At 56.0% G+C, this 10,626-nt stretch overlaps 1 long non-coding RNA gene across 1 annotated transcript in view; it reads right to left on the bottom strand.

The window, feature by feature from the left end:
- Positions 1-7,358: 7,358 nt before the first annotated feature.
- Positions 7,359-10,626, bottom strand: part of LOC146597009 (uncharacterized) — a 6,383-nt gene continuing 3,115 nt past the window's right edge. Inside the window, exon 2 of the long non-coding RNA XR_014895583.1 lies at positions 7,359-8,115. This is a non-coding gene — a long non-coding RNA (uncharacterized LOC146597009). The remainder of the gene's footprint in view (positions 8,116-10,626) is intronic.

The following is a 10,626-nucleotide window of genomic DNA, read 5'->3' as shown; positions in this document are numbered from 1 at the left end:
CGGTAAGGCTCTGGGGTTACCGAAGCGGGGCGTCTTCCGCCCGTGTGCGCGAAACAGATGTGAATAAATCCGAGTTCGATTTCCGAGACTGCCTGGGGAATATTGTTAACTAATTATAGAAAACAAGATGCGTGCCCCTCTTCTTGCATTTTTTGGATAAACACTGTCTCCTCTCAGCCGCTGAGTATTTAATTAGTGTTGATTGTTGTTCGCGTGTTCAATAACTGCTCATTAGAAGGGGGAGGTGTCCGCTGATCCGGCGTGGCCTGGAGCGCCGGGGAGCGGAGGGTGCTCGTAATTAAGGATGCAATTTATTTTAGTAAGTCATGTGTGCAGCAGCCTGTGGTTTAGGTTAATTTTCAAGGTTAAAGGGTAAAATTCCAAAAAAGAGCCCCAAACGTCGGCGGCCGGGCGCCGTGCTCACCCCACGGCCGGCAACGCCAAGCYGGGCGGATGCGCCAGGCGCTGGAATTAATTACGGCTAATTCTCGCCCCGCGCTGGAGCCCAAATTTGCTTCTAATACACTTTCCGAGTGCTCCTTGATTTTTTTTTATCTTTTCCCTGCTGCTTTTCCCCTCTCCTTTCCTTCCCGTCTCATTTGGCCGCAGTCTCCTCTTGCAGAAACGAGCGGCTCCCTCGCCCCGGACACGCACGGCCCCGGAGCACCCCAGAATTTCCTAGACTGACTTATTTCTCTCTGTCGGTAGCGAGCGGGGGATATCTGTGCCACGAGCCTCCCCTTAAGGGCCAGGTAGGAGCTTGCAGCTTTGTGCATTGGGGTTTTTGTTTTTCCCTCCCCTCCTCTTCCGTCTTTTCCAGCCAGACCTGGGATTTCCAGTGCAGGCGCCCGGGCTGCGGCTCCAGCAACAGCTTCTGCTTGTGCGTCAATATATTGAATAGCTCCGAATCGGGGCGCTGGGAGCCGGACGCGGCCCCTGCGAGGGGTCCCCGCGGCGCTGCAGGGCGGCCGAGCGCGTTCCCTCTGCCGCCGGCTTTTATCCTTTCTCTGGGTAAATCCGACCCCAGGGTTGCCAGCCGTGGTGGGCATGGGGTCGGCCCTCGGCGGCCCCGCGGGGCTTTGCGTGGCTTTGGCGGGCGCCCCGGCCCCGCGGCGCCCCTGCGCACGGGATTTGCTTTCCGGAGGTTCCTGCAGATCCTTAGAAACGTCATCAAGAACCGAAACGAAAGCCCAAAGGCGGGAGGGCCGCGCGGCGGCGCGGGCGCCCAGGAGCGCGCTCGGGCGCCGCGGGTCGCACGACGCAGCTCGCCCTCCACGGCGGCTCGTTGCAGGGCCCCGGGGCAAGCGCGCGAGAAACCCTCCGCCRGGGAGAGGCGGCTCCGAGGGACCGCGCGGATTTATAGGATAAGGAGAAATATTTAGGCCAAAGACAGTTCAGTTGTGTTGATTACAAAAATCTAAAGATAATCTACATTAATGTAAAATTTTTCTCAAATTTACTAAAGAATGAGAAAATATATGCGCGCGGTGACGTTTAAATGAAGAACAAGGTGCAATTAAACTCCAAAATGTACAGCAGACCAGTTGGGAGAGAATGACAGAGTTAGCATCGGCGACTGAGTAGGGCCCGGCTTTGGCTTCCCGCGCCCGGCGAAATCCCGGCGCCCGGCAAGTCCCGGCGCGGTGCTGGCAGGCTACGTGGGCCCGGCCGCGCGCCGGGAAGGGGCCGCGCGCCCTGCTCGGGGCTCTTACTCCTCTGCTTTTAGCAAATCGGACGTATTTTTAAATAGGCCGTTCCCGGTTCGTAACGGATGCTGGCGGGGAGGCGGCCCGCCGCGGCTGAGACCCCCCTACGGCTGCAGCGGCTCGGCGGGAGCCGCGGAGCGTCCGGCAGCGTTTTCCTGGGCTTTGCTGGCGGCTCTGCGGTGCGGCGGGGACTGCCGGGAAAAGCCCGCGGAGCTGGAGCCGGCGTGGCGCTGCCGTCCCCGCCGCCGAATCGGGGCCGAAACGGGGTTTTCTGCAGGGCCCCCGCGGCCGTGCCCGCCGCGACGCCGCTTCTCGCAGCGCCGGTGCCGGACCGCGGACCGCGAGCGAAGCCGCTCGGTCGCCGTGGAAACGCCGGCCGGGCGAGAGCGTTGCTCGCGCATGAGTCCCGTTGACCCCACTTAGAATTATTACCTTTAGCCAAATAAAATAATTTGTGTTAATAAAGAGACCGTTTTCCCCCAGCTTCCGAGCGAGCCTTCCCCAGAAGGCAGAGTGACTCCTTAATTACGCTTTTACTGCAAGGTGATTAATGCTCCACGTGTGATACTCTGCTTAAATAAGGTGCTCATTAACACCTTTAATATGTGCTGTCCCCCCGGCTCCGCGGCGGGCGCCGGTGCAGCTCCGCTCCTGGGCGCGGGGCCGCGGGAAGGGGCTGCTCCCGGCTCCCGCGCCGGCTCCGCTGAAGGCGAGCGGCGGCGAGGGCCGGGCACGGCGGGCGGACGAGGCTCCCTGCGACGGGCCGTGAGCGGGGAGAAGCACGGGAGCACGAGCACCCTGGCAGCGCCGGAGCCCGGGCCGGGGTGGACGCGATTTTGGGCCCGGAGGCGCTGCTTTTGAATCGCCCCTTGCCCTTTTGCGTGTGATTTTAAGGACAACCTTTTTTGCTGTTATTCAGTGTTTGGGTGTGTGCTCAGCCCTTTTTTTAAAAAAAAAAGGCAAAGAATTTCTATTAGTACCTGAAATGCACTGGTGCTCGCGTTCACAGCTTAATTCAAGAAGTAAAAAGTCATTTTATTTGAAAAAGGGAGTTGTAGAATAATTGTCAGTTTTCTTTCTGTTTTCCATCTGATTCTTGGTTTGTGGGAACTAAGCGAAAGCRCAGGGAAGCCGATAAAACGGCAGGGATTTGTTGGGCAGTATTTTATTCCCCGCGCGTATTTACGGGGATGACAACATTTGGTCTCGTAAACGCCCCTCGGCACGCCGTGCGCCCGAAGCCGCTGTTCCTCCTCTCCCGAACCCGGTTTTGTTCGTGCAGGTGAATTTGCAGGTGCAGAAGACAACAGAAAATCGCTGCTGGTGGAGCCTGAGCGTGCCGGAGCGGCGCGGGGCCCCGCGTCACCCTTCCCCGCGGGACCTGGTGCTTTGCAGGCGCTTTGCCTCGTCCTCCCCGAGCGTCGCCGGGGGCCGTGAACACCGCGGCAGGCGGTTGCTCTTGGCCTTGCGGCAGGCCCCTCTGCGCTGGCTGAGGGCTGCTGGGTTTCTTTCCCTCTTCTTTCCCCGCAGCGTTTCACAGGGCGGATCGGAGGCACCTCCTGCGAGCCCAGCTCCTGCTCTTCGCCTTYGTTTTCCCTGAGCTGCCTTACTTCATTAAAAAGGTGCAAAGAATTGGGAGGGAATAAACAGAAAACCAGTGGACGTTTATATATATAAAATTAACAGCAGCCCCTTTTGGTTAAGGCTGGAGGGAACCCTGGAAATAGTTTCTTATTAAAGGATGATAGCAACTCCATTAATAGAAAATTTCTTACTTAAATGCTGATAGTACTGTTAACAGAAGGTGTTTCTGCAAAGGCCCCCAAAAAGGTAATACCYGTGATTTTATTTTTTCCTTTGCTCTTCTGTGGCTGGGGGTGCTTGCGGGTTTGCTTTTAGTTTCTGCTCCCGGAGCAGTTCAGCAAACGGCCTCGCTCCGCCGAGGCGCAGCCTGGGCACGCGGTAGAGCTCCGCTGCCGGGACAGCTCCTTCGCCGGSGTGGGCTGCGGAGCGCCGTTAACGCGGGTGTTAGCCGGGACCCTCTCCCGGCCGCTCGTCTCGTGCCCCCGCGGCGGGAGGACCCCGAGCGCCCGCCCAGCCCCTTCCCGGCTTCCCGGCGCCGCGTGTTTCGAGCCCCTGGCACCCCGCGGAGGGCCCTTYGCGGTCGTCTGTCTCGGGACTAATTCTCATCTGAAATGGGCTTTTATTGCATTAAATAAAACTTCAGGCAATTCTGCAAATAACATTTCTCTAATGCTTGGGACCAAGCGCAAGTCTGTAGCCAAGTCGATTCTGTTTAATCAGTGCGAGACTATATATAAGCCCTGTGCTGGTGCATGCGGTTTTTTCCCCATCTTTCTCTCTGCCTTTTTAAATTTTTTCCCCGGCTTTGTATCTTTAATATCACTTTCCCTTGCAGCCGGGCATTTTGCTCCGCGATGTTTTTCTGACCCGGCGGTGCCTGCTTTTGCTCGGCGTTCAAGCTGAACGCGACGGAGGCGGGCGGCGCAGGGGCCGCGGCTCGGAAGCAGCCCGTCGCGCCGGTGCCGGTGCTGGTGCCGGTGCTGCCGGCGGCGCCTTCCCGCGGTGGCGGCGCGCGGAAGAGCCCGTCGGTCCCGGCAGGGGCTGCGCGGCCGCTCCCCGCCTGCTAAAAACCCCTTYGGAGCCGAGCGGCGGCCGGTGACGCAGCAGCTGAGGTTTAGTGCCTATAAAGGGTAAAATTAATGCAAGTTCTCCTCGTAAACTTTCCTGATTTGTGCCGGTCCTTTCCGTGCCGGTTGGGTGTGTATTTGTGGATATAACAGCTAATAGTTTGCTGTTATATCTTCGTGAAACAGCATTAATATGCGAGAAAAGCCTCCGGCTTCRGCAGCACCTTCCAGGGGAGCTCGTGACGCCGCCTCCGGCGCTCTCGGCCCCCTTTTCCTGGGGAAACGCGCGTGCATGAATTACAGTTTTCTTTAAGAGGTTTTCTCGCTGGGGTACAGCCTTAGGTAAATGTGTTTTCTAACGACCTTTGGGTCGTAACGAGGTTTCTCAGGCCGTTTTCTCCGTCTTACCTGCCCTCTCTCCGCGAAGCCGTCGCGCTATCCATCGCCTTAATGATTCTTGGAGGAAAAAAAAATCACGCCTTGATTTTTCTCTAATGCTGTAGCCAAAAATGAAAAGAGAAATTCAGCAAAAAAAGGACAGGAGACAAATATATCGAGGCCTGTACCTCTGACTTACAGCCCACCGGATATTTTTACGGYGGTTACTTATTTTCAGTAAATTGACTAGGCTGGAAGGGGAAGCTCAACTTTTAGCTCGTATATAGGTGAAATAGCGTTAAATTCCCCTATTGCACATCATCATTAACTTGTTTGTTTTTATTGGGCAAACACTAAACATAATGGGCTGCGAATGGTGTTTTTAATTATTCCAATGAATATTCATAACGTGCAGGACTTTTGGAGTAAATAAGGACGAGAAGTTGTTTCGCGGTGGTCGGGAGCTCGGTGAGTGAAGCTTCGTGGCTTCATTTAAAGTTTTCACCTCGTGGGCGAGCGTGGAGTTTCCAAATCCCTGGCTTTGGGGGGCTTGGGGGTTATTTTTGTTTCTTTTTCTTTCCTTATCCACCAAACCCTCTTGCTCTGTGCCATTCCCACGCGGTGAGCCAGCTCCGGCGAGCGTTTCTGCGGGGGCTTAGGGACGGGGTGGGCGAGGGGCGGCGGTGCAGAGCCCCGTCCGGGCCGGCTGGTGACTTCGGGGACTGGGTAACCTGTGCAACRGAGCTTTAAAATGACTTTATTTTATGGCTGGTCTCGGCCATCTGAGTGATGTTGCATGTATTGGTTGTATTTATAACTTAATAGCTTTTCTCAATTTTATTATACTTTTTATGATACTTGTGGCTTTATGGTACTTCATAATTTTTCTCGGATTCGTTAAAGGCGGCTGCGGGCGCAGGCGGCGCCGTGCCGAGCCGTCGGGGCGGATCTCGGGCTTCGCCGGAGGGGTCCCTGCCGTGGAGGCAGGAGGCGGCAGCGGCGGCCGGGCGCCGAGCCGCGGCTCCGGCGGGGACGCGCGTGCCGGTGCTTAAATACCGACTTCTGCTTCCCTCGGCGATCGCGGGGCGCCCCGAGGTGCCGGGAGCTCCCGGGGCAGGAGCGGAAACGTCTCCCGGGGCCCCGGGCTACGCAAAGCGCCGGCCCCGGCGGGACCTTGAACCGCGACGGAGCCCGGGAATCCCGCGGCCGGTGGGCGGTGGGCGGGCGGCAGCGGCGGCGGCTCCGAGGCTTTTCCCGAYGTTTGCTCGCGGCTCTCCTGGGGCGGCTCCTCGGCACCAAAACTGGTCGCTGAGACAAAAATAGCAATGCGTTGGGTTGGGTTTTGTTTTGTTTTTTAACAAAAACTAAAGGAAATCAGCTCAGGAGCCCCCAAACATCATCGGTTTTAAGCAAAAATGTCATTTTTCTTAGCGCTGCAGGACAAGCCAGGCCCCGAGAGCGAGCGCCACGGTCCCGGCGGCCACAACCATGCGGGACCRAGCCCRGCTGGGGGGTCCGAGCCCAGCTGGGGGGTCCGAGCCCGGCAGGGGGGACGAGGCTCCTCTCGCCTGGAGAGCTGTCGGGTCGCTTCGCTGGGGCCCCTGCGGAGTGGGAGACGTCGGGATTTATTTCTTTAGTGCGGTTTGGAACAATTCAATTCCCGATCCCACTTCCTGGAAAATGGAAACTGATGAAAATTGGCTTAAAAAAAAAAAAGAAAAAAAGAAAAAAAGAAAAATCCCCCCCGGCAGTGCGGAGCAGCCCTCCACCGCCCGCGGGCGGGTTTGGCGGGGAGGGGGCCGGCGCGCTCCGAAGCCCCCTCACCTCGACTCCTCTACCAATTCCTGATCTGGATTGATAACGCGCTAACAAACTCCGCAGCAGCCTTCATTACGAGCCGCTGGTCGGCAGGACTGCAATGCATTTATAATTTTTATTGTTATATCTTTTAATTTTATTTTGCTTTCCTTGCTGTCTTGGCGAAGGGAAGATAGGAGTCCATATTTATTACAGAGCAAACGATCTACCTCTGCGAATGTATGTATCAGTTAATTTAATCTCACCAGTTTTATTTAAACTGTTTTTCCTTCCTTTCTTTACTTCCCTCCTCCTACCGCTCCCCCCCCTTTGCCTCCTCCTCCTGGTGCAAGGTGATCAGTTTGTTTAAAAAAAAAAAAAAAAAAAAAAAAAAAGCTGGAAAGTAAAACTATCCCATGCCTTTTATAATCTGTGCTGAAAAGCCTTTTTCTGGTTGCCACGGAATCGCTCTGCCTTTCACCGCGTCTGCCTCGCGCCTCCCGTGGCCCCCAGCCTGATTGACATTTACAAATTACCAAGCTGAGAGTGTTCAATCTTTGACCCGTGTGTTTCTATTCAGCAATGAGTGAGATTTGCAAGCATTTTGTCATATAATTACTGCAAATCCCTTGAAAATTTCCACAACAACGCCGAGATGAATGGTAATTTGTGCAGACAGCCGCTGATGCCTTTACAATACACTAAGATGCAAAACAGTCTGTTTTTTTTTTTTTTTACCCTAAGATTTCTGGGGGGAAAAAAAATGTTCCGCGTGTGAGCGTGTTGTAAAATATTTGGATTGTTAGATTTATTTGCTTACACAGCCTATATTTGTGCTGATTTTATTGTATTGACTGTATGCATTTTTTTCCTCCCATTCTACAGTTTTATTGTACGTTGGTCATATGCATACATCACCAGCATTGTTCTCCGTGAAATTTATTCCACCTTTCAGCGTGCTCTTGATAGGACTTATTGCATTACTAGTTAAGTGCTGAGATTTGCTACTACAAAGATTTGAAACAGCCCCTTGTAATGTTTATTTGCTGAGATCACGTGTTTTCGTAGCGCTTGGACTCCGCCTGCCTCTCGGCGGCCGCTCGGGGCCGGCCCGGGCGCCGGAGGGCTCGGCGCCTCTCCGAATTGCCCCGCGAGGCGCCGCGGGGAGGACCCCGAAGCGGCGGAGGGCGGGTGGGCAGGCGGGCAGCACCTGTTGAAACCGTTCGGTACGTTTATTTGTCGGTTCCCCGTACAGGTCGGCGCGATCGCACGTGCGTCCAGACGTGCCGGTCGAACCCCTCGCCCAGGACGGCGGAGTGCCGGGCGGGCCGTCCCGCCGGGCAGCGAGGAGCCGAGCTCGCGGCGCCGCGGCGGCCTCCTCTCGCCGCTCGTTTAGCAGCAAAGCAGCGTGGTGGACCGATCTGGCGAAATGCTAACAGAGGTGAGGGAGGGGGAGGAAGTCCCAGCTCCGGTGCCGTAGCGGTATCGCCGAGASCAGAGCGAGCGCCGCTCCTGGAAGTTGCCCCTTGGTCCCCTCGATTCCAGCTGCGGCGCTGCTGATGCAGACRGTCTTGTACGCAGAGCTGGCAGATAAAATTTTGTCTGACACGTATCTAGAACTTATGTAGTCACCTGCTAATTTAAARCAATTTGCCCTAGGTGATGGGTGAATACACTTGCAAATTAAACGGGKCTGATTTAAGCATCCCTTTTCTGAAGCCAAAGATTATATAATTAAATTAAAAGAAAACGTGTTTTATAATAAACTGCATTTCCTCTTGGCAAAATCCAATTTTGAAACCAGGCTGCAGTATCATACCGTAAGGTGTTTTCCCGCGGGTGTTACCAGCCTGATTCACCGGACTGTTTTCGCCCGTGGCGTTCGAGCGCCCACGAGGAGCGCGGCGGGGAGAGGGAAGGGCGGCGGCGGCGGGGCCGTGGCGGCTCCCAACTCGGGCAAAATGCGGAGAAGCTCAAATAACCGGGCGCGACGGGGGCCGTGGGCGCCGCGCGGCTCCTGCCGGGAGCGAGGCTCGCCGCGGTGCCGGTGCCGGCTCCGCCGTGGGGCGGCTGCCAATCTTTATGCGGTAATTCCGGCAGAACGCGCGCCGAGCCGGCGGTTTTTTGCAGCGCGGTGGGGAGCGCCGGGGCGGGCGCAGAGCCCGCGGCCGGCCGCGCCGGGAGCCTCCCGCGCTCGGCCGGGGAGCGCTCTGCGCGGGCGCTCGACTGCCGTCGGCCATTTTAGCTTCCCGAATCCTATTTCCCCGGTGCTTTCGAGAGAAGCTTTTGGGGGAGTCCCCAGCTAAAACGCAAATTTGCATTTAAATGGAGATTTTTTTTTTTTAATGAGCAGGATGCATGGGAGACTCAGACTATTAGGTTTCCTTATGGGAGGGAGCAGAATTCTCTYACCTTTTACGTCCCCTCGCCTCCCCAAACCCTTCAATGCACACTTTAAATTAGACATTAAAAAAAGGAATAGTGCGTCTTTAAGGAGAATATCATCATAAACAAATAAGTCTCGTTGCCCTTGCAGCAGAACTAATCTTCCCTCAGCTGAGCGGCGATAGAGATCAGTAACAAGAGCCACGCGCGGGGGGTTCCTTTGAAATGCATAATACCTCCTCGTGTAAATTGGAGTTGGTGTGATGGAGCTGTGAGATGACATATTGTGGCGTGACCCCTCTCCACTGATTGTGGGTGAACCCTGCAAAGGTAAATCTAACACGGCGCACACATCAGACAATTTCATTTTCATCACCCAGGGACAAAAACATAGCAACAGAATCTTTTCAAATGATAATCTGCATGCTGGGCGGAATATTTTCCCCTTCCTTCCTCCCTCCCTCTTTTTCCTTTCTTTTCCTCTTTTTCTTTTTTTTTTTTTTCTGCATGTTCAATTCATGATGTAGGTGAAGGGAATTATAAATTGCCTCCAAAGTTCATTCATTCCCTTCTGTTCATTCTTCCCTTTCTTCTTTTGCTTTCTTCCTTCTTCTCCCTCTCTTCCTGTCTCTTATTTTTTCTCCTTTTGCTTCTTTAGTTTACTCTCCTTTTCTCTTTCTTTCTCTTTCTCTCTCCACAGGAAAGTTTGGCATTGCATGTGTGTGTGCGCATGTAACTGATTCAGGCTTCTCATCCCCTTGGGGACATTCTAGTAATAATGATTTATAGGAGCGCAAAAATCTGTGCTCTTGCTGTTACCATCTAATATCCCTCCTACCCTCGAAAAAGGGAGTTTTCTGCAGAAAGAGCTCTCTGTGCGCAGCCTCCTCCCCTGCTTCTCTCCGCTGCCCGCCTGCCCCCGTGTGCGTTTCCGTTCGAGTATTAAGGAGCCAGGGTGCACCGCGCCGCCGAGGAGCGCGCCGTCCCGCCAAAGCCCATCCCGTGTGGGACGAGGTACAGCTGACTGGAGCGATGCTGCTCCTGCCCTTGGTTCTTTGGAGCGGTTTTGTGTTTTGCTCTATTCTTCTGAGACTGCGCCGCCGGCGCCAGCGCAACGTCCTCGCGCGGGGCCGTCGGGGCGGTCTGCAAACGGGCACGGAGCTGCGGACGGGCCGCGGCTCGGCTTTTTGCGCTTGGGTCGGCACGGGGCTCGCTTAGGTCGATGCTAAAACCACCCTTGGTGGCACAGGAATCGCTGTCCCGTCTCCCGCCCCCGGGTGGGACGGGACGAGCCCGCGCCGGAGCCCGCGCGCCGCCCCAGATCCGCTCGCTGCCCGAYAGCGCGCCGAGAGCGCCCGGAGCGCGGCGCCGGCGAGCGGCGGAGAGCCCCGGCGGGGCTGCGGTCCCGTCACCGCCTCCCCTCGCCTGATGCCGAGTGACACGGCTATTGTACGTGTGACGGTGCGACACCGAGATGAGTTTGTCAGTTCTGCGTAGCGTGATTGCCACCTTTCCCTGGGAGAAGAGAGGAACGAAATTGAAGGAGAAAAGGTCGGAAAGCCCTGGTCATCCTCTCCCCTCCTCCCAATCCAGCGGCTCCCCGGACGCAAACCGGAGGTGGCAGGCACCGGGGAGACAGGCGGCCCCGCGAGGGACGCGCCGGGGGCTTGCAGGGCCGGGGCGGACGGCAGCGACCGCGAGCGGCTCGG

Source organism: Rhea americana, unplaced genomic scaffold (assembly GCF_003343005.1).
Source record: "Rhea americana isolate MKP2758 unplaced genomic scaffold, rheAme1 scaffold_194, whole genome shotgun sequence".
Lineage (NCBI taxonomy): Eukaryota > Metazoa > Chordata > Aves > Rheiformes > Rheidae > Rhea > Rhea americana.
Note: the sequence above shows the minus strand (reverse complement) of the source record. Positions and strands in the feature narration are given on the sequence as shown.